This window comes from Cetorhinus maximus, chromosome 15 (assembly GCF_964194155.1).
Source record: "Cetorhinus maximus chromosome 15, sCetMax3.hap1.1, whole genome shotgun sequence".
Classification (NCBI taxonomy): domain Eukaryota; kingdom Metazoa; phylum Chordata; class Chondrichthyes; order Lamniformes; family Cetorhinidae; genus Cetorhinus; species Cetorhinus maximus.
Window position 1 is genome coordinate 13646671 of NC_135893.1, and position 22209 is coordinate 13668879.

Sequence of the window (22209 nt, forward strand, 5' to 3'; positions counted from 1 at the left end):
TGACCAGCTTCGTTCTGCAGAGCTCACCAGGGTCGCCTGTTGCCAGGGGGCTGGGGTGAAGTGTCCGGGATCCAACACCAGGACAGCAGTTGCGCTCCCCCCAACCCCCCCCAACGACAACAGTCGTCTCCGCGGCTCGGAGGTGACTGTTGTCGGGGGTGGGTGTCTGGGGGCAACTGCTGGCCTGGTGTTGGTTCCCGTGCACAAGAAGTTGAGGTGGGTCCAGGGTAGGCGAGGGAAGTAGCCACGCATTAGGGAAACCTGTATAAACTGACCATTCCTCTGCAACTGAGACAGTTCAGGCACAGCCACAGTGATAGAATTAGGGTCGGGCTCCTAGACTGCCCCCCCACGCAAGCAATGTGGAGGCACCAAAGTGCCACCAAGCACTGCAGACCTTACCCGCCCCCCCACCACCCACCTCCTGGCACAGACTGCGAGTCCACGACCACCTTACTGGACTGCGCAGCAGTTAGACTGCACACGTTGTACAATCTCCTCAACAACACTGGCCATGTAGCAGTCACTGCTGGAGGTGCTCACAGCCCCTTGCAATCTCAGCAACCCAGTTAGGAGCTGTCTCCCCCATGTCGCAGGCTGACAGGGCAGCCATACAGCGCACTCATCTTTGGCCATCCGAGGGGTGGCCAGCGCTCTCCGGGAGGCATTAAGGGACCGTCACACAGGCCAGGAAAAGTGCTAAATACACCCATGCTAACCACGTCTCTCTGTTTCTCTTTCATACCACAGGAGGACCAGATCAGGAGCATAGAGCCTCGTGACCTAGCTATATGCTTGATGGCCTACAGAGAGCTAAGACGACGGAGGAGAGAGTGACTGAGGCTCCTGGCCGTGCAAAGGCAGCAGCAGCAACCTCAGGAAGAAGGGGCTGCTGGGACTCCCGCATACACTGCCCAGGAGTGACAGTGAGCCGTGGCTGGTCGGCGCCTAGCGACACCCAGGGTCTATAGACACCGCCCGTCATTCCTGCAGATGAACGAGAACCAATATTGCTGACGACTGGGCATGGTCTAGGGATCTGATTGCTCGTATCTTCCACTTACTGCAGGACTTGGCGCCAAGGGGACATGGAGGGCATCTACTGCCAGTGACTGTGAAAGTGACCACGGCACTCAATTCTTATGCCAGTGGCTCCACAGGTGACCTCTGTGGGATATCACAAGCTGCCACTCACACATGCATCCATGAGGTCACGGATGCCATTTTCTCGAGGACACAAAACTTTGTGCATTTCGCCCGGGACCAGGACAGCCAGGACACAAGAGCCATTGGATTCTCCCGGGTCTCGGGATTCCCACAAGTGCAGAGTGCGATTGACTGCACCCATGTGGTGCTCAGGTCTCCATCGCTGCACAAGAATGACTACATCAACCGCAAGGGATTCCACTCACTGAATGTGCAGCTGATATGCGACCACCAGGATCACATCCTGCAGGTGTGCACATGGTTTCCAGGCACTATGCACGACGCCTACATCCTCAGTTGCTCGCAGATCCCTGGAGTCTTCCAGGGTCCACAGAGGCTGCAGGGATGGCTCCTCAGGGACAAGGGCCACCCACTGAGGCTGTGGCTGATTGACACCCATGCAGCGGCCGCAGACTGCAGCAGAGTGACGGTATAATGAAGCTCATGCAGCAGCTCGCAACTTCGTGGAGCAGACCATCGGGATGCTGAAGATGCAGTTCCAGTGCCTGGACTGGTCGGGTGAAGCCCTTCAATACAGTCCGCAGAGGGTGTCACGCATCGTCGTCATCTGCTGCACCCTTTACAACCTGGCGCTGCAACAGGGAGAGGAGCTGGCTGAGGAGGAGATGGAAGAGCAGCACGTCTCCTCCAATGAGGAGGACACCGATGGGAATGAGGTTGAGGAAGTCCTCAGAGGCGGCAATGATGGGGATGAGGCCCTCGCATTGGCTAGATGAGGCAGGTGTGCTGGGGAGGCCCTCATAGCTGCTAGACTTGTGGAGGATGATGGCGACAGGTGACCCCATAGATCCTCACATTGCATTTGTGAACATTTGACTCCAATCTGGCTTAGGCAGCGTGAATACCCTCTGTGAGAATGCTCCTGTCATGGAGATGCAGTGGAGGCCCTAATAGTCGCTCGATTGCAGGAGGATGATGACGACATGCAATTAGGACACTCCATAAATCTTCACATAGCCTCTGAGAATGTCTGACTCCTGTCTGGCCGAGGGCAGCTCGCTTGTGCTCTGTGATCAGGGTCATATCATGGAGATGCAGCCATAAAACTGTAGAAGTTCTGGTGCTTTGTCTGCCTTCAGCACCTGAGCCCTTCAGGAGCTGGAGCACAGCGTCACTGGTCACAGATGCTGAAGAGATGGGGGATAGCCCCTCCTTAAAGGTGCTGAGAGCACATCGAGAGAATGAGAGATCTCTGTGGCGCCTGCCCATGATATTCTGGCAGCAATGACAAGCACCACCGAGGTGCAGGCATCAGTAATGTTTCCAGGGATTTTGAGTCTGGACCATCACTGTGGTCTGAAGGCTGCACTGAGCACAGGGAAGAGGCCCTGGATTGAGACACCTGCCTTTTATCTTGTGCAGAAAGGTTTCACATCTGAATAACACAAACACTGCTCATCAGAACAAGGTGCCATAGGCAGGGAGACATTCTTGAGAGCTTATTGACAATAGTGAACAGCATGTACAAGTGATTAACACCCATGCCCAGGCTGTGCAATCAATTCTCCTTAACTTTCCTAACCCTGCCGCTACGTCTTGGTGCTCCCTGGACATCCACGGCGGAGGTGGAGGCAGCTTGCTGACTGTGACGCCATGTCTGTGATGACCTTGGTGGGCATCCTCTGAAGGGCCGAGACTTGGAGGGTCCCGGCCTGCTTTCGGGGACATGCTGTGTGGCAGTGGCACCCTCCTTGGCTTGTGGAACTGGAGCTGCCAAGGTCACAGGAAGAGGGGAGTCCGGTGTGCCGGAAACTCTCAGGGTCACCTGGATGGATGGGCCCGGAGTGTGCACCTGCTGATCCTCCTCCCTATGGGTGCCTGGGGGCCCCAGGCTGACTCCTTGAGGAGTAAGGGTAGCTGGAGTGAGATCAAGTTGGCCGGCACCCCTCCCACAAACACACTGTTGGAGGCCAACTATGGCATCAGCGATAGAGTTAAGCCCGTGCAACAGTGCAGGAGCGAAGTCCTGGTCCAAGGTCTCCATGGATGCTGCCTTCTTACCAGTGTTGACCTCTGTGCGTTGGCATGCCGGCACTATCACCTCAGCCTGAAGGCGAATGGACTCCTCCATCGTGCCTTGCAATCTGAGGAGTGCAGTGGACATTCCTTCCAGGTGTTCCCGAGCTTGCCTTTGCAGCTCCAGCAACTGTGACATGACTGAATCCAAAGGCTCATCATCTGACTCGGACTCAGCAGATTTCTGGCCTCCAGCAGTCCTCCGAGTGCCAGACAGCTGGGAAGTCCCTGCCGCTGCCTGCTGTGGATCAGACAGTGCAATGTGCTCACCAGATTGTGATCCCGGGGCTACTGTAAAGCTAGGTCCCACCAAGATGTGTGTCCCTGTGCTGGTGGAGGGTGTGGATGAGCGCTGTGACGGGACTTCAGGGAGGGTGTCTCCAGATTCCTTTCCAGAGGTTTCTTTGGGGCTTGATTGGAGGCCCTGGGTCATGGACTCTGTTCGCTGTTTGGCAGATGTGTCTGCGAAAGCAAGTGCATGGCTGTGGCCTGTGAAAGAGGACACATCACTCACGGCATGGTTGTTTGATGGATGTTGCACTGCTGGATCCTCACTTGGTAGAGCAGCGCCGACCTCACCGTCAGCACAGGACTGGTCCAGATCATCGCCGGCCAGCTGGATGGCTATTTTCAAAGTCTGTGAGGACCTTGATTTCGGTCATTCCGCCATTGGTCTGCGACCTCTCTCTCTTGTTGTATGTCAGCTTCTCCTGCATAATTATAGATGGAGAAAGAGTAAGCAAGATGTCCGCGAGGCCAGATGATAAGTATGCCTGGCATGTGTGGGTGGTGAGTGGTCCGATGGATGGGATGAGGACAATGAAGGTGTGTGTGAGAGAGTGAATGGTGATGTCCCTTGAACTGGCAGTGAGTGAGATCCCTGTGGATGTGTGATGGGTTTGTGAGTTGACAGTGATAAAAAGTGACTTACCCTGGCGGAACAGAGATCATTCATCCTCTTGTGGCACTGGGTGGCTGTCCTCTTCTGAAGGGCATTGACACTGACCACCGCTGCCACTGCCTCCCAAGCTGGATTGGTCACACTGCTGCCCATCCTGCGGCCAGAGCAGGGGTACAGGACATCCCAGTGGGCCTCCATGGCATCCAGCAGTCACTCGAGAGACCCGTCGTTGAACTGGGGGACTGCAGTCTTTTTTCCTTTTCTGGCCATGTCTTCCATGCAGCAGTGGTGAGCTGGAAGAGATGAGCACTGTGCTTGCAGCTGGACTTTAAACATGGCACCAGGCGTGATGTGGTGGCGGGGTGATGGCGGGCGGACGAATGAGAGCCCACCCACCATGGAAACGGCATGTTTCCCGGGAATGTCAATAAATAATGAGGCGGGTGTGGGATGATAAGGCGTGAAAACCCGCCATCGTGGCCGACGAGTAAAATGTCGTTTTACCCACCTGCTACCACACTTAGTGTGAAAAATTGCACCTCATATCTCTGACAGTGCAGTATTCTTTGAGGAGGGACTTGAACACACAGTCTCCAGACTCAGAGGCAAGAGTTCTACCATTCAGTCACTACTAACACCTCAGCTAATAGACCAGAATGTGAATCTGGTACCTTTTTGATCTGTATCGTTCTGCTAGTCACTGAATTAATTCAATGAACCATACACATAGGTGTCTGGTAGTGGCAATCTGCCATAGGAGGTTGTTGGTTTAAGTTGTACTCCAAAGATTTGAGGGCATAATTTAAGCTGACACTCCAGTGTGGTACTGAGGGAGTGTTGTACTGTCAGAGGTGCTGTCCTTCAGATGAGATGTTAAACCAAGGTGCCCTCTCTGGTGGATGCAAAATATCTCATGGTACTATTCAAGGAAGAGCAGAGCAGCACTCCTCACTGTCTAGGCCAATACATTTTCCCTCAACGCTCATCCCACAAAGAAAAATGTATTGTCATTTAGCTCATTGCTACTTGTGGGGTGCAAAAATGACTGCCGCATTTACACATGTATCAGTGACTACACAACAAAGCAATTTATTCCATCATGAACCACCTTGGGATATTCCTGTGGTATATAATAAAGGTAACTTGGCTCATTGGTCAGATGCTTCTTGATCACTGTTTGATCTTTCTTTTTTTATTTTGAGCTGTCGCTCTTGTTTTCATTCTTCAGCAAGTATGCATTGCCCAGGAAGATTCTTCTAAGGACACAATGGGTCTAATTCCCCTGGTGGTGGACTGGTTAGCATGTTCAACATAAACTTTCTTTGTGCACTACTTTAACACTGTGGCTTTGTTTAAAAAGTAGGTTGATGACTGTGTTAACAAAAGAACATTTATGCAAACATGCTAGTCAGTTTATTGCCAGAAGCAGAGTTAAACCTCCAAGTGCCAATGCCAAGCATTATCAGAAAGACCAATGGGTGCCCAGAAGGACCTGGCAAGGTAGGAATCTCATCAAAGTACTTCAGGCGAGGTCATAAGCCTGCAACTAGTGACTTGTTTCAAACTGTCTTCTGAAGACAAGGTGAATATTGGTGCTTTGACCTCACTCCTTGGTGTCGGTTTTTTAAAATATGTTTCCGATTATACAAGGGTTGATGCATTAGCAGTGGCAATGAATGTGGATAATAGGAGGCACAACACTTCTATGATTAAGAGAGAATGTGTTTCTGCCATTGAGACTTTCTTTGCTTCAATTATTGTGTACTCTGAAACCAAGCTGATGCATTTCCATCTTCTTAGTTCAGATTTCCCAACACAAAAGTAACATTTCGATTGACAAAAAAATCTGAATCACCAAATGACAAAAAAAAACTGACGGGCTTAAGCTAAGTTTCTGTCAGTTCATTTTGGGTTGCCAACCCTCCAGGATGGTTGTGGAAACTCCAGGATCACTCTCCTGGGCACTGCTATAATTACAAGGGAGGAAAATCATAGGCTAAAAAAAAGTTTAAAAATGTTTCTATAACTACTTTTGATTATTAGTTATAAAATATTGGAGAGAGGAGAAAATGCTGTTTGATCAAGTGGGGTGATTGGAAGTGAATGGTTATGTGAAGAAACCTCCAGGAATACATCTAACCAGAGTTGAGAGCTGTGTTTAAGGCTGAGGTGTTGGCTGGCCTGTGCCAATGCTGCGGGGTGTGTATTTGCAGTTAATTTCATTCCCTCCACCCCACTAAAGTGCTTGAGCATTCACCACGCTGCATCCTACTCTCTTGAAACCCCTATGTTTGCTTCCTCTCCCCACCTCGGAACCTACTTCATCAACCCTGCTTTCCACCACTTCCCCTAATTCCTCCACTACATCTTAAAATCTGTCCTTCCTCTTTGAAGTACCTTGGGACATTTTTACATTAAAGGTTCTGTTTTCATGTCAGCTGTTCTCACTGGAGACCATTCTTGTCTAAAGGTTCCAGTTTCTCAAAAGCTTAGGTGTGTTCCACTTTGTCAAGACGATCTTTTATATTAAAAACATCTCCCGAACAGCTCTTAACTCTTTAAATGCCAAGAGCTCGAACACAGCTCCTGTATCTGGGGAGGCACATCCAACATCTTCCACATCCTAGGCAAGATAAAAAAAACTTTGTCCTGTGATAAATGATCTTCTTTCAAGTGCAACATTCTTCCTTTTTCTCTTTCTCTCTGTCTTCCCCTTCTCTGTCTGTCTTGCAATGTTTCTTATCTCTATTTTACCAATAGCACCAGAGTCAGGCAGCACAGTGGCACCGTGGTTAGCGTTGCTGACTCAGAGCTCCAGGTACCCGGGTTTGATTCTGACCTTGGGTGTCTGCTTGTGTGGAGTTTGCATGTTCCCTCCCTGTGTCTGCATGGGTTTCTGCCGGGTGTTCTGGTTTCCTCCCACTGTCCAAAGGTGTGCTGGTTAGGTGGATTGGCTATGGGTAACTTGCCCCTTAGAGTGTGTGCCCTGTGATGGACTGGCATCCTGTCCTGGGTGTAACATGCCCATTGCCTGTTGGGATAGGCTCTGACTCCTCATGACCTTGAATTGGATGAAGCAGTCCTGGAAAAGTAAATATCATAGTCAGAAGCCCTCTGAACCTCCTTATTTCATGCCTGCTAAGTTGTAAGTATCCTATACAATGTTTTCATCTCACAGCATCATCACTGACTTATCACACTGTCCTCTACTCGAACTTACTCTTTCCCAACACTTCCAAAGTATGGAATTGCTTGCTAAAATCTACAAACTTGGTGTCAACTAACCAGCAGGTCCTGATTTACTTCATCTTCTCCCTATATCTTTTCATCCTGTACTGCACTAGCTCCTTCATTTAGGACTCTTAATCTAAGAAGAAAGATCTAGCCACCTTTGGCCAAGCTGGTTAAGGCATTGAGTCACTGAGTCAATACAGACAAGAAGGTGCCAGGTAGCGGATTCATGCTGAGTCATTATCCAGCAACCTCAGCGGCAAGTGGTCAGGTGGAGTCATCAGGTGAAACCAAAATTAGATTCATCCATGATGCCCATCAGGGTTAAATAGCCAGTGGACACACCCAATCTGGACTCAAAAAATGATGAGAATTCAGGAGGTGTTCAGTGCCCTGACTCTTCAAAAAAGAGAGGAAAAATCAGCTAGAAAAGGTAAGGCAAAACATTAAATAAAACATCACAAAATCAGTTATTTCATGCAAAACTGTTTTTCTTTGCTACAGCAAGAGAGGGCACTATAGCACGCGTGCACACACACCATCAATGTGAGTCACCGTTTACAATGCAAAAGCAACCATGAATGGTGCAAAGTCTTCCCAGAGCAGATTATAAAAAACATTCTTTTGTTAAATATGAACTCTTCTTCCTTATGCCAAACTATGTCATGTCATGCCTAAGGATTAATTTTGGAAAAGGAGAGGTTACAAGAAGTTTTCACATTTCCCAAATCTTCATTCAGGTACTTCTTGAGGCAACTCTACTGAGTTTCTCTTTATTCAGCAGGATAAGGGTTAAAAATATCAATGCTGTATTTATTTTGTAATTGCATGGAGCTCCTGTTTATTCAACAGCTTACGGTGTCAACTTTGGCTCAGTTGTAACTCTCTAGCCTCGGAGTCAGAAGATTGAGGATGTTTGCCCCACCCCAGACCCTTGAGCGCCTGATCTAGGCAGACAGCGGAGGACTGAGGGAGTGCAGCACTGAAGTCTTTAGGTTAAGATGTTAAGCCAAAGCTCTTTTTTATCCTCACAGGTGAACATAAAAGGTCCTGGGGCACTCTGAGGAAGAGCAGGGGAGTTTTCCTGATGTTTTGGCTCAGCATTCCTGCCAAAATAGATTCACCTGGTCATTAATTTAATTTCTGTTTGTCAGACTTTGCTATGCAAAAACAAGTTGCCACATAACAATATTGTTAACCTCAGAAAGTACTTCATTGATTGTGAAACACTTTGGGATGTCTTGAGTATGTGGATGTTGCTTTATAAATTTAAATTTAAAAAGTTCTTAGGAAGAAGAGCCAACTAAAGGTGTGGTCTAGCCTTTACTCACAGAGTGCCCCTGCAGAATGATACTGTGCCTACCATATAAAACAGAGTAGTCTAACTGGTGTGGCTGGGAACAACTGGTTAGACAGTTTCTTGTATTTGGCATCAGCCCCATTCCTGGACTTGGAGTCCTGGTGCTGAGAGATCGTACATAGAATGAAGTTATGTAGTCTGATACATTGCTGATAATATAAAGGCCCGTTTTGCACCAACCACAGGCTCAGTGATAGTTAAACAGAGACCTGCACCAGCATTAGATGCAATCAAAGAGCTGTTTGGCCCATTTTAATCTGTGCAATACACCAGTACACCATGGTTGCAGTATGTATGAACTGCCCACAGGATAGACTGCAGCTACTCATCGAGTATGCAATCTTCACACCTGGAAGGACAAGAGCAGCATGGAAAAGTCATCATCTCCAAGTTGACTCCCAACACCATCCCCGCTTACTCATGTATTGCTGCCCTTCTGCTTGTTTCAACTGTGCTACAGGTAGAGGCTGGATTGGGAGCTACTGGTTTCTGCTGTGCTACAGGTAGAGGCTGTGCTGGGAGCTGCTGTGCTACAGGTAGAGAGGCAGGGCTGGGTGCTGCTGGTTTCTGCTGTGCTACAGGTAGAGGCTGTGCTGAGAGCTGCTGTGCTACAGGTAGAGGCTGGGCTGGGAGCTGCTGTGCTACAGGTAGAGGCTGGGCTGGGAGCTGCTGGTTTCTCTTGTGCTATAGGTAGAGGCTGGATTGGGAGCTGCTGGTTTCTGCTGTGCTACAGGTAGAGGCTGTGCTGGGAGCTGCTGTGCTACAGGTAGAGGCTGGGCTGGGAGCTGTTGGTTTCTCTTGTGCTATAGGTAGAGCCTGGATTGGGAGCTGCTGTGCTACAGGTAGAGGTTGGACTGAGAGCTACTGTTTCTGCTGTGCTACAGGTAGAGGCTGTGCCTGGAGCTACTGGTTTCTGTTGTGCTACAGGTAGAGGTTGTACTGAGAGCTGCTGTGCTACAGGTAGAGAGGCAGGGCTGGGTGCTGCTGGTTTCTGCTACAGGCAGAGGCTGGGTTACCTTTACCTTCATGCACCTGACGTGACGTCCGGCTGAATAGCGTTTGCGGAAGTTTATCTGCGGAATTCAGGTTGCGCCGAAGTGTCACTTGTTTCAGCTGCGGTGAAATTGGGAACCGGATCAGTCATTTCATTAATATTGAAATGGCAAAAAAAAACAATTTCATGGGTTGAAGGTAAAATAACTTTTCATTTTATTTTTCTGCTCAGTGGGATGAATCCCAAGCGGAAGTGTAATTTCACTGATACAATTTGTTCGAAGTTACAAAACGCTTCCGGAAAGTTCCCAGAAGTTTGAGGATAAATGTTTCTTTTGCGATATTGACGGGGCGGTTTGACAGTTCTTTACCTGAACCAAGGTGGGTTGCGGCGTGAGGAGCAGAACATTTTTTACTGTGTCATTTCCTGCTCCTCCAGTCGTTTTTTTTTTGTTTTGATGATCGACATGGATTTTGCTCGGATATTTGTCTCTGTTGTGATGTCTTGCTGGCCTCGGTTCTGGGCGGGAGTGGTCAATCCAGGTAACAGCAACTTTTTTTTTTAATTCATCCACGGGATGTGGGCTTCGCTGGCAGGGCCAGCATTTATTGCCCATACCTAATTGCCCTTGAGAAGGTGGTGGTGAGCTGCCTTCTTGAACCGCTGCAGTCCAGGTGGTGTAGGTACACCCACAGTGCTGTTAGGGAGGGAGTTGCAGGATTTTGACCCAGCGACAGCAAAGGAACGGCGATATATTTCCAAGTCAGGATGGTGAGTGGCTTGGAGGGGAGCTTCCAGGTGGTGGTGTTCCTATCTATCTGCTGCCCTTGTCCTACTAGATGGTAGTGGTCGTGGGTTTGGAAGGTGCTGTCGAAGGAGTCTTGGTGAATTCCTGCAGTGCATCTTGTAGGTGGTACATACTGCTGCTACTGTGCGTCGGTGGTGGAGGGAGTGAATATTTGTGGATGTGGTGCCAATCAAGCAGCTGCTTTGTCCTGGACAGTGTCAAACTTCTTGAGTGTTGTGGGATCTGCACTCATTCAGGCAAGTGAGGAGTATTCCATCATCTATTTCTAATAAAGCCTTCAATATAATCAAACGTCCCAAGGCTCCTCACGTGAGCGTCGTCAGTGAAAAATTGACACTGAAGCCAAGGAGGAGATGTGAGCACTGCTGAACCCAACACTTGGTCAAAGCACTGGGTTTCAGGGACGTCTTAAAGGAGAAAATCTTCCTTTTTTTTCTGTAGTGCCTTTCACCATCTTGGGATATTTTACAACCCATGAAATACTTCTGAAGTGCATGAAAGCAAATTACTGCGGATGCCGGAGATCTGAAATAAAAACAGAAAACGCAGGAAATTCTCAGCAGGTCAGGCAGCCTCTGTAGAGAGAGAAACAGTGTTAATGTTTCAGGTTGAGATGACCTTTGGTGTGAGTTCTGAGGAAAGCTAAAAGGTCATCTCGACCTGAAACAATTAACCCTGTTTTTCTCTCTCCACAGATGTTGCCTGACCTGCTGAATATTTCCAGCAATTTGTTTTTTCTGTTTTTTATTATTTTTGAAGTATAATCACTGCTGTGGTCACACAGGAAATGCAGCAACTCATTTGCACACAAGATCCCACAAAGAGCATGTGATGATAACCAGGCAGTCTGCTTTTAGTGAAGTTGGTTGAGGAGTAATTATTAGCGAGGCCACTGAGGAGCACACTGGCACATCCTCACCCCTATGGAGGAGGCAGTGCTGCCATTGGAATGCTCATTGCTGAGATCTTGGCCACTCGGGCTGAAACCATCGAAGATGATGGTTTCTGGATGGGGGAACCAAACCCAACATTCCCCTAATAAGAAAAGAAATAGGAGCAGGAGTAGACCACACGGCCCATTGAGCCTACTCAATACGATCATAGCTGATCTTGGGCTACAGCCCCATTTTCCCGCTCGCTCCCCATATCCCTTAATTCCCTGAGAGACCAAAAATCTGTCCATCCCAGCCTTCAATGCATTCAACAATGGAGCATAATCCCTATGGGGTAGATCTTCCAAAGATTCGCAACACTTTGAATCAAGAGATGTCTCCTTATTTCAGTCCTAAGTGATCGGCCTCATCCTGAGACTGTGCCCCCATGTTTTGGACTCAACCAGCGGAAACAATTTCTCAGCCTCTACCCTATCAGGCCGCTTCAGAATTTTCTAGGTTTCAATGAGATCGCCTCTCATTCTTCTAAACTCCAGAGAATATAAGCCTAATTTATTCAGTCTCTCATCATTGGACAACCCCCTCATCCCAGGGACCAATTTAGTGAACCTTCGCTATACCACATCAAATGCAAGTATATCCTTTCTTAAATGTGGAGACCAAAACTGCACACAGTACTCCAGATGTGGTCTCTCCAAAACCCTGTACAACTGTAGCAAGACTTCTTTACTCTTGTACTCCAATCCCTTTATATTCAGGCCAACATGCCATTTGTTTTCCTAATTGCTTGCTGCACCTGCATGCTATCTTTCTGCACTCCTGTACCAGCACATCCAACTCTCTTTTGAACATCAATACTTACAAGTTTCTCGCGTTTTAAAAAAGTATTCTACATTTTTATTCTTATGACCGAAGTGAATAACTTCACACTTTTCTATATTCTACTCCATCTTATTGCCCACTCACCTAACCTGTCTATATCTCTTTGCAGCCTCTGTGTCCTCCCCACAGCTTACCTTTCCACCTAGTTTGGTATCATCAGCAAACTCTATGTCTCTTCATCTAAGTCTATTAATATAGATTGTAAATAGCTGAGGCCCCAGCGCTCTACTATTCACTGCCTGCCAACTCGAAAAAGCCTTGTTTATGCCCATTCTCTATTTTCTATCCATTAACCACTCCTCTATCCTTGCTAATATTTTACCCCCAACTCCATGAGCCCTATTTTTCCTATTAATGTTTTGTGAGGCACCTTATTAAATGTTTTTTGGAAGTCCTGATATACTACATCTACTGCTTTCCCTTTATCTACCCTACCACTTACATCCTCAAAAAAATCTAATAAAATTATAAAACAGAATTTCTCAAACTGTGTTGACTTTTTCTAATCATACTATGCTTTTCTAAGTGACTTAAGACTTCCTTAATAATAGATTCCAGCATTTTCCCAACAACTGATATTAGGCTAACTGGCCTTTCGTTCACTGCTTTCCCCCTCCCTCCGTTCTTGAAAAGCAGTATAACATTTGTCAACTTCCAATCTAGTGGGACCATTTCTGAATCTAAGGAATTTTGGAAAGTCATAACATATCCACTATCTCTGCAGCCATCTCTTTTAGAACCCTTGGGTGTAAGCCATCAGATACCAGGAATTTGTCGGACTTTGGTCCCTTAATTTTCTCCAATACTTTATCTCTGCTGATACTAATTTCCCTAATTTCCTCACTCTTCTTAGCCCTGAGATTATCATCTATTTCTGCTATGGAACTTGTGTCTTCTGAAGACAGACACAAAATATTTGTTCAATGCCTCTGCCATTTCCTCGTTCCCCATGATAATTTCTCCTGTCTCTGCTTCTAAGGGACCAATTTTTACTTTAGTTACACTCTTCCTTTTTACATACCTATAAAAGCTCTTACAATCTGTTTTTATAATTATGGCTAGATTACTCTATTTCTATTTTTTCCCTTTTTGTCAACTTTTTTGGTGGCCCTTTGCAGGTTTTGAAAACACTCCCAACTTTCAGCCTTGCTACTGTTTTTTGCAACATTGTAAGTCCCTTTGTATCTAATATTACCTTAACTTCCTGACTGGGCCACAGATGGATCCTTTTTGCTGAGCTTTTGTTCTTCAGTGGAATGTATTTTTGTTGAACACTTTGAATTGTTTCTTTAAATGTTTCCTGCTGTTCGTTTACCTCCATACGTTTTAGTCTATTTACCGAATTTACCTTAGTGAGTTCTCCTGTCACACCTATGTAATTGGCTTTAAGATTTTTGTTTGCGATTGGACTATGTCACTTTCAAGCTTAACATGGAATTGCATGGTATTATGGTCACTATTTCCCAGTGGATCTTTTACTTTGACATTACTAATTAACCACAATATCTTCTAGTTTACACACTGTAGGTAGTGTAAGTGTACACCTCTTGCTTCTACTCCCTCCCTGCACCACCACCTTATTCTTGTGCAACCTGACCAGATAGTATAGGGACACCATGAAGAGAGCGATGATGATGAAGGCACAACATTGTTACTTGATTCCACGCTTGCAGCCACCGGCTCAGATGCTGACACTGTGCATGTTTTAGAGGAAGACTGGGTGCGATCTGCGTATGGTGAGACACCAGGCACAAGCAGTTTCCAGCCAGGGCTGATGACAAGGATAGTATAGGTGCCAGTTTGCCAGAGGATGAGGTTGCACACTGCTTCCAATGCTGAGGACTCAAATGAGCACTTTTCTATGATAAATCCTGCTCAAGCCAGATGTAGAAGTAAACAAGATGCCAATCTTTTACTCAATGCTAAATTTATTTACAGAATGCAACGTTACATAGGTACATCTCCTTCCTCATCAACACCCAGTGTCCCAGAAGTCTTCTTTAAATAAAATAAACTAATAATCAAATAAGTTAATAAGTTGGTCCCTTAAAGGAGTTAAATTCCACCAGCTGTCATGCTGGGATTTAAACCCATGAGCATTAGCCTGGGTCTCTGGATTATAGCCCAGTGACATTATCACTATACCACACCACCTCTCCATATGGGTAAATCTTCCTTTAGATGTACTCAAGGTACTGAATCAATCAATGCCCTTCACCTGTGTATCTTTAAAGAGTCGTAGGGTCATAGAGGTCTACAGCACAGAAAAAGTCCCTTCGGCCCATCGAGTCTGTGTTGGTCAAACAAGTACCTAACTATTCTAATCCTATTTTCCAGCACTAGGCCCATAGCCTTGTGTGCCATGGCATCGCAAGTGCACATCCAAATACTTCTTAAATGTGGAGGGTTTCTGCCTCTACCACCCTTTCAGGCAGTGAGTTCCAGATTCCCACCACCCTCTGGGTGAAAAAATTCCTCTTCACATCCCCTCTATACCTCCTGCCCCTTACCTTAAATCTATGCCCCCTGGTTACTGATCCCTCCACCAAGGGGAAATGTTCCTTCCTGTCTACCCTATCTATGCCCCTCATAATTTTATACACTTCAGTCATGTCCCCCCTCAATCTCCTCTGCTCCAGGGAAAGTAACCCCAGTTTATCCAATCTCTCCTCATAACTAAAACTCTCCAGCCCAGGTAACATCCTGGTAAATCTCCTCTGCACTCTCTCTAGTGCAATCACATCCTTCCTATAATGCGGATTCCAGAACTGCACGCAATATTCTAACTGTGGCCTAAGCAGCATTTTATACAGTTCCAGCATAACCTCCCTGCTCTTATATTCTATGCCTCGACTAATAAAGGCAAGAATCCATATTCCTTCTTAACTACCTTATCTACCTGTCCCGCTACCTTAAGGGACCAGTGGACATGTACACCAATGTTTTTCTGATCCTCGGTACTTCCCAGGGTCCTACCATTCATCATGTATTCCCGTGCCTTGTTTGTCCTGCCCAAGTGCATCACCTCACACTTATCCGGATTAAATTCCATTTGCCACTGATCAGCCCATCTGACCAGCCCGTCTATACCCTCCTGTAATCTAAGGCTATCCTCCTCATTATTTACCATCCGCAAACTTACTGATCAACCCTTCTACATTCAAGTCTAAATCGTTTATATATACCACAAACAGCAAGGCACTCAACACCGATCCCTGTGGAACCCCACTGGACATAGGCATCCAGTCACAAAAACACCCCTTGACCATCACCCTCTGCTTCCTGCCACTCAGCCAATTCTGGATCCAATTTGCCAAATTGCCTTGGGTCCCATGGGCTCTTACCTTCGTTATCAGTCTCCCATGCGGGACCTTATCAAAAACCTTGCTGAAGTCCAAGCAGGCTACGTCAAATGCATTGCCCTCATCTACACACCTGGTCACCTCTTCGAAAAATTCAATCAAATTGGTCATACATGACCTCCCCTTAACAAAACCATGCTGACTGTCCCTGATTAATCCCTGCTTCTCTAAGTGTAGTTTAATTCTGTCCCTCAGAATTGCTTCCAATAGTTGCCCCATCACTGAGGTTAGACTGACTGGCCTGTAGTTCCCTGGTTTATCCCTTCCTCCTTTCTTGAATAATGGTACCACATTGGCTGTCCTCCAGTCCTCTGGCACCTCTCCTGTGGCCAGGGAGGTATTGAAAATTATTGCCAGCGCCCCTGCTATCTCCTCCCTTGCCTCACTCAACAACCTGGGATACATTTCATCCGGGCCTGGAGATTTATCTACTTTTAAGCCTGCCAAACCACTTAGGACCTCCTCCCTTTCTATGCTAATTTCTTGAATTATTTCACAGTCCTTCTGCCTGATTTCCATACCCATGTCATCCCTCTCTCTTGTGAACACCAACATAAAGTATTCATTTAGAACCCTACTTACGTCTTCCGGCTCCACACACAAATTACCTCTATGGTCCTTAATGGGCCCTACTCTTTCCCTAGTTATCCTCTTACTCTTAATGTACTTGTAAAATAACTTTGGATTTTCCTTTATTTTACCTGCCAATGTTTTTTCATGCCCCATTTTTGCTCTCCTAATTTCCTTTTTAAGTTCCGCCCTACACATCCTATACTCTTCCAGGGCTTCTGCTGTTTTGAGCCCTTGGTATCTGCCATAAGCCTCCTTTTTTCTCTTTATCCAATCCTGTATATCCCTCGACATCCTGGATTTGTTGGTCCCACTCTTTATCTTTACTGGAATATGTTGGCCCTGTACTCTCCCTATTTCCTTCTTGAATGAGTCCCACTGCTCTGACGCAGATTTACCTAAAAGTAGCTGCCAAATCAAATCTGATCTTATTAAAATCGGCCTTCCCCCAATTTAGAATTCTAATTTCTGGCTCATCCTTGTCCTTTTCCACAACAACCTTGAATCTAATGGAGTTATGATTGATAAGACAATTAATACAGTATTAACACGCTGGGACACTGATGGGTATACACAATGTTATGCTAGGTGCATTGGGAAGCTTTCTAGAAACATTGCAGTCAAAGAACATGGAGAAGTGCAGTACCAGCTTGGCACAGGGCTTTGCACAGAGTTTGGAGCCCATTCTTTCCAGTGTGGAAGTGCTGACCATCTCCATTCGCACACTTGTGGATCCAACCATGATGCATGATCTGGTGGACAATGTTGCAGCTTCCATGCAAAACCTACCCAAAGACTGAGTGCTGCAGTGGAAGCTCCGAATGTTGTCACCATGACTGTGGATTACAGTGTGATAAGGGGCTTGCAGAGTATCGCAACGGTGCAGCAATCTGACCTCTAACAGATTACTAGGATTACTGAGGCTATGCCCGGGAGAGTAGCAGTGGTTCCACTGAACATGAGCTTGGTGTGTTTTCATGATGACAACATTCAGCCTTCCAACACTGTTACTCTACCAATACGCTTGCCCCTCAGTCAGCTAGACTACTGCCGCCCATGTCAAGATGACACAGTCCACAGCCGGACCTTCTAGGCCCAGAGCTGCTCGAATTTGCCCTTCAAGACCATCTGCAGACTCCACCAATGAAAATCAGCAACTTTTCACCAGTTGGGCTGCAGCAACAGGGGTAGCTCTGCATAGGAACACCAGGACAGGCAAGAGCACTGAGGGAATGCACAAGGGGAGTTATTGATTTACGGAATTGGGCAATGAGTTCATTTATAAATTTGGTTTGGAATGCTTTTATATTGTGGTCAGTTGGATGCATGGTGGTCAGTGACGGAGGGGAAGGTAAGAATATGGGACTGTTGCTGAATGGCAATTTTCATTTCAGATACTGATATCACACCCAGATGAGTTCTTCACAAACAGCCCAGGCAGAAAGGGGTTGTCTCGGTTGCCTCCTTTCTTCCCCTTCATCCTCCTCCTCCTCTTCATGCTGATGTTCCTCAGTCGGTCATTGTGTAACTGGTGGTAAGGGCTATTCCTCATGATGTTAAGGTTGTACAGTATACAGCGGGCTTCCACAAATCTTGACACCGGCTCTGCCGTGCACTGCAGACTCCTCCAGAGTGGTCCAGGTAGCGGAAGCGTTGTTTCAATGTGCTGATGGTTTGCTCTATCACATTTTATGTGGCAAAGTGACTCTGATTTTCTGCATAGGTAGCACAAAGGTGTCATGAGCCATGTGGTGATCACATGTGGTGGTCTGCCAGGTGACAGTATGAAGGTATCAATAACTGCTGCCAGCCTGAAAGGAGCCGGGTGCATAAAAGGTCATCACCAATTTCACCTTCAGAGCCACGAGTAGTGCTGTCTTTGCCCTGCTCCGAGGTGGCGTCAGCAGCAGGTGAGGATGTCCACGCTGTGCACATATCGCACATTGTTCCTTGCTGAGGTTCATGAGGTAGAATTTCTCTCTGAAGACCCTGGGCAGACATGGCTGCCTGCTAACAACCCTTCTTCTTCCTCCTCCTCCCTCCTCCAGGAGCTTGTCCTACTCTGCAGCCCTGTTCATTTTCTGTCTTCTTGTATTCCAAGGGAAATGCTACTAGTGCAGTCAAGTCTTGGAGAAACTGGTTTGTGCAGAAGTCAGCAAAAAGTTCCTCAGCACCTGCCACACCATTCCCTGTAGACTTTTCCCATTTGAAACAACCATAGAAAACACCAAACATTTGTACAATTGTCATAGCAGCCCAAAGATATCAACCGCCAAATAACCTGTAAGCATTTGATAATCCCTTTAAATAGGCCTGGCGAAGGGTCCTTCCTGCTGTTGGGAGCGTGTTCAGCTGTGCAAGGTCAAGAGAGGGCATTGGCTGGAGTGTTGAGCTCCAAAACGGAGCACTGATGTCACATCAGTGTTATACACTGCATGACATCATGATCTGCCTGCTCTGCATATTTCCAGTGGTTGCTTACCAAGCATGCTAGTGTCCTCAACAATATGGCTTCTGCGCAATTCACCCCACAAATGTGAATGCACTGCAGATGCCATTTTAGAGCTCTAAGGGCACTTGTAGCATCCTAATAAATGGGCAATAATGAGCCCAGTTTCTTGCTCCTAGTGTTGTTTTGAATGTATGCCAATTGCAAACATATCAAAGCTTGTCAAAATACAGATAGATTTGGAGGATGAAATGGACTACTATAGCAGTTCCAAAAAATGGGGAGTGAAGATTGGCCAGGAGATGGTCCATAGTACGGGGAGTGGGGATTGGCCAGGAGATGGTCCACAGTACTGGGAGTGGGGATTGGCTAGGAGATGGTCCACAGTACCGGGAGTGGGGATTGGCCAGGAGATGGCCCATAGCAGGGGGATTAGCCAGGAGATGGTCAACAGGACGGGCAGTGGGGATTGGCCAGCAGATGGCCCAAGCTAGGATCTAAGAAGGTGATTGAAAGAGCTGGTCTCGGGTGTATAGTGATAGTGAAATGTTTATTGATGTCCTTGTGGAGAATGATACTTTGGATGAGATGAGCAATGATGCAATATTCTGGCTGGAGATATCACAAAAGAAAGACAGTCTATCACTTCTATGGCACCGTTCACAACTACAAGATCTCCCAAGATGCTTTACAACCAATGAAATATTTTGGAAGTGTAGTCAAATGTAAAGTAGGAAATGCAGCAACCAATTTGTGCACAGCACGCTCCCACAAACAGCAATGTGACACTAACCAAATAATCTGTTTTTTGTGATCTTAACTGAGGGATAAATATTGAACAGCAGACTGGGGATAACTCCCCCACTCTTCTTTTAAATAGTACTTTAGGATGTTTTATGTTCACCTGGCAGGGCAAATGAAGCCTCGATTTAATGTCACATGAAAGACAGCACCTCCATCAGTGTCGCATTCCCTCAGTTCAGCACCGGTGTTGATTTTTGAGCTCAAGTCCTGGAGTGAGACTTGAACATGCAAATTTCTGATTCAGGCAAGAGTGCTATCAAACGAGCCATGGCTAACTGGTATGATTCAAAGCTTGGCTCTATTTATTATTTCAAAAAATCCCAAGCCAAACTGATTAAACTGAAGTTAGGTAACAGAGTCATAAAAATTCAAAAGGAGCATATTAAGGCAGAACATGCTAAATATACACAACATCTACAAAGAGAAAAAGATGGATTACTGTTTTGTTCAGTAGAATTGAAACTGTCTGTCATGTAAAGCCTTTTCAGAGCCTTTTCAACCTTGGCTAAGTGGCAGTATTCTCTCCTCTTCAGTCAAAAGGTTGTGGGTTCAAGCCCCAAACCTAAGTAATTTTAAAAGAAAAGCAGATAAGCCAGTCATTTCCTCATGCTTTCTTCTAGTCCTTAGTAACCTGGCCTCTCCCCAGGGGCAGGAGCTGGGAATTGGCAGAAATCACACAAGAACTCCCTTCAGCCTCTACCCATAGAGAATACCTGAGAAGTAGTCCTAAAGGAACATGCCAGGTTAAATACTGCTCCAGTTTAACAGCTGAATATCAGAGCCATACTCCAGATCCCAGACCATGGGAAAGCAGCTAGGATAATTGCACATGCTGTTACTTGCCTGTATTTCGTTTGGTTAGTCATAGTTCTTTAAATGAAACTGAAATTAAGCTCTGCTATTCCTGACTTCATGCAAACTGTTCTTTTAATTCTACCACCACCTCTTGACCCACCAGTTAGCTGTGGCTTAGTGGTAACACTCTTGCCTCAATGTCAGAAGGTTTGTGGGTTCAAGCCCCACTCCAGAGACTTGCGCTCTAGACTAACACTCCAATGCTATACTGAGGGGGTGCGGTAATGTTGGAGGTACTGAGGTTGTGAAAGGGGTTGCAGAGTTACGAGACCTTTTTTTCTTTTTGCCCTATCCCCTGGAGCTGGTGTACATCCAGGATTAGCAATTGGGAGAATCCTGGGGGAGTGATCACTGCTTCCTCTACTGCGCTGACATAAGTTGACTGGGGGAATTGGGAGCTGAGCTTGGCAGTTGCAGCAAACACAAGTCATTCTGCATGTCGGGTCAGGTTGTACTGCCATTTAGCAGGAGCCCGCTCTTCCCTACATTTCATTTTCAACATCCGTGAGGCAATGCAACTTCCCCTTAGTCAAAGAATAGACTTACACTTATTTAGCACCTCTCAGAACTTCAGGACATCCAAAAGTGCTTTATAGTCAGTTAAATAATTTTGATGTGTAGTCACTCTTGCAATGTAGGAATCATAGCAGCCAGTTTGTGGACAGCAAGTTCCCACAGAGAGCAATATGATAATTAGGTAATTTATATTTTTTAGTGACGTTGGTTGAAGGTTAGCATCCCTCTCTCTAGCACTTGTCTGAGACTGAATCCGACTGTTCACAAGCACGGTGTCATAGTTGATCCTGATATGAGTTTCCAACATAACCGTCATCACTAATACAGCCTCTTTCCATCTTTGTGATACCACTCAACTCTGCCCCTGCCTCAGCTCATCTGCTGTTGAAACCCTCATTCATGCCTTTGTTAACTCTAGACTTGACTACTCCAATATACTCCCGCCGGCTTCCCACATCTCCCCTCCCAAAAACTTAAGTTTATCCAAAGCACTGCAGCAAGTTCCAGTCATCCATCAGTCCTGTGCTCAATGATCTACGTCAGCTCCTGGTTAAGCAATCCCTTTTTATAAAATTCTCATCCTCTTGCGTATTTCCAATTTTAATCACTTTACCATTGATGGCTGTGCTGAGGCACTAAACACCAGTATTCCCTCCCTAAACCTCCACTTCTCATTCCACCATTTCTGATGCTCCGCTGAAACATCTTGAAACAGTTTGCTATGTGCCAGATGCTAAATAAATGTAAGTTGTTCTAGGATAAATATTGACCAGGGCACTGTTCTTCCAAGAGCTCCAAGTCTCTTATATCTGCTGAGAGGCCAGATGGGACCTTATTTTAATGTCTGATCCAAAAGATGGCACCTCTGGCAGTGCAGCATTACCCCAGTAATGCACTGGAGTGTCAAGCTAGGTCTTGTGTTCCAGTCTCTCAAGTGGGCCTTGAACCCACAAGCTTTGACTCAGATCAGAGTGCTACCCACTGAGTCACGGATAACATTGTAATACGGTTTAATGTGTGTAGTAATTATGGTTTTATTTAGTGTGTAATGTACCTTTAAGAATAATGCTTGTTTGGAAAGATCACATGACCTGTAGTAACCATTAGGAGAGTAGCACGGGCTACCTCAGTGTAGAGATAGAGTTGGAGTTAAAAGCACACGTGTAATTGCTGCTAAGTATGTTTTAGATAAACTTTAACGTTTCCACCCAATAAGTGTCTGCGGTTCAGCTCTTGTACCAACAGTACAACTCGGCCACCCTTACAACAATGTGGAAATTTCTTTCATCATTAAGGCAGGAGATGAGTCAATGGGGGAGGGGATCTATAAGCTCCTGATTC

The 22209-nt window shown here is 46.4% G+C and overlaps 1 protein-coding gene across 2 annotated transcripts in view; it reads left to right on the forward strand.

Moving 5' to 3' along the window:
- The first annotated feature begins 9723 nt into the window (after positions 1-9723).
- The window catches only part of arhgef16 (Rho guanine nucleotide exchange factor (GEF) 16), a 43964-nt gene continuing 31478 nt past the window's right edge, over positions 9724-22209 (forward strand). The window contains exon 1 of one of the 2 annotated variants that reach the window (XM_078557939.1): positions 9724-9926. The gene's annotated coding sequence lies outside the window, so the exon portion shown is untranslated. Of the gene's footprint in view, positions 9927-10163; positions 10272-22209 lie in introns of those variants that run through there. The other variant, XM_078557941.1, reaches the window with a different exon arrangement.